Source organism: Penaeus chinensis, chromosome 31 (assembly GCF_019202785.1).
Source record: "Penaeus chinensis breed Huanghai No. 1 chromosome 31, ASM1920278v2, whole genome shotgun sequence".
In the NCBI taxonomy this organism is placed as follows: Eukaryota; Metazoa; Arthropoda; class Malacostraca; order Decapoda; family Penaeidae; genus Penaeus; species Penaeus chinensis.
Window position 1 is genome coordinate 18,595,677 of NC_061849.1, and position 2,246 is coordinate 18,597,922.

Genomic DNA, 2,246 nt, shown 5'->3' on the forward strand with positions numbered 1-2,246 from the left:
CTGTCCTTATTAGTTCAACATTATGATTTTCTTAATGATAATATAGGGAAGTTCATTTAAATATGAAGACATTTCTTTCAGAAGTACTTATTTCTTTACACTAATGTGTTTGAAATTGTAATTTTTAAAGTAAAAATAGTTTTATAAATTTATTTTTTTTGTGTTAACAATAACAGTTGTCTTTCACAATCTATCAGTAGTCAATTCTTATTTATATGATTGTTCATTTGTTATCTTGGTTATATATAATAACGCTGAATCAGTCTCTAGTATACATCATGTGGATTAAAATCAGTCTAATAAATTTAAATATACTATCTAATTGCAGTTCAAAATTCTGGAAGGTCACGGGAAGTTGTTTTAATCCTAAAAGTAATCTTCCTGATATAGGTACTATCAGATCTGACAAAATATATGATAAACAATTTTTTGACACTGAAATGTCTTCATACAAACAGTGATTTATATTGCCATTAGAGGAGAATAATCATTCATACACATATGCTCTCAAATATAATTAAAAATAAATCTGACACTCAAAATAAGACTGATTTCATTTGTAGTAAACATCATTAATGTATCTCTTGTACACTTAGTCTGCAAGCTTGGTCTACTATTGCAATAAGCAGTAACTTCTGCTACCTCTCCTGCAGCATCAACTAAGTTCACCTTCAAACAAACATCTCTCATTATAATCAGGAGTCTCTACAACTCTACAATATCTTCTTGGCTTGCATTGTTTGCCAAGAGGAAATACCTGAAGCACCTAATGTGCCAGTCTTCATCTTTACAGATATTGATTTTAAGTTGTTATCATGCATAAAGAGTATAGTGATCATAAAAGGGACAGCAAGAAAGCTCGCCTAAGAGTCCTGCTCTTTTTGACAGTCTTCTCCAAAACCTCCTATAAAGTTAATTATCTCAAAACTACATGTTATCTTTTCTCTCTCTCTCTCTCTCTCTGAATTTCATAGAAAATTACCCAAATCATGCCTTTAAAATTCAGTGGACCATCACTTTTTTTTCCACTAAAATAAAGAGAAACCCAGACAAATTCTAGATCTCATTGTATTTAGAAAAAAATACTTTTTTTAGTTTGTTTGTTTGCCTTTACATGGAATATGGATCTCTTAGCAAAATCTGTCATAGAATATGATTTTGATCCTGATACAAATATATATATAGCAGAGTAAACATATCCTATATTCCTCTTGTAACTCTAAATGAGCAATAAGCAATATCATACCAAGAACAGTTTGTGTTAATTAATGCTGACACATTTCACTTCATTCATAAAGCCAAACAGAGGCATATACAATACCATATAAATAAAACCAGGATTTTATATCACAGTGCCTCAAAGTGACCCATATGCATTACCAAACGACTAAACTTTATTTTACAATGAACTGCAGTGTTGTATTATAAATGTATTGAACTACTTTTACATTTTATGTAACATGAATCTCTTTTCAACCTTATAAATCTAGGTATATAATTTACTAGGATGATATACACTGAAAAATGTATTGTCCATTACTTGGAGTGCAAAGCTCAGTGAAAATGAAAATCATATGAATGTAATCAAACAACATGCATGAATGAAATGAAGAAGACACAAAATCACCACCAACTCTACATACACAACCCAGCCACACAAACAGCTGTTTTTTTTGTTTGTTTCCTGTCAGGTGAAGTCTTAATACTTATGACACCCAAATTTGTATCCTCTTTCACGCTCGTGTAACCATAAAATATTTTGGTTTACTTGACCAAATGATTATATATACATGCATACGTACATACACACACATACGTGTATGTATATATTTATTCATATTTTTTATTATTTTTGTTTACTAAGGAGTAACTTTTGGACATATATTACAAAAAAAGAGGGTTTAAGTTTTTATACCTGCTACAAATAACTCTTGCAACTAAATGAACTTTTATTAATACTGACTTGAAAAACAATAAAGTATTGTTATTGTTGCTCTACTTGATTTACATAATAGTTCATTAAGATACCCTGTAATGAATTTTAAAACATGCAGAGTTTATTTATCTATTTTTATGTTAATTTACATGGAAAGAACCATGAAATTATTCACACATACAAACATGCAGACAGACATATATACACACCTTTAGCAATGTTTTTGATGGTCCTGCATTCCAAATAAATTAGGTAATGTGATCTTGAGAGGAAATGGAGAAAGAAAATTTATTTTTTAAACAATATATTC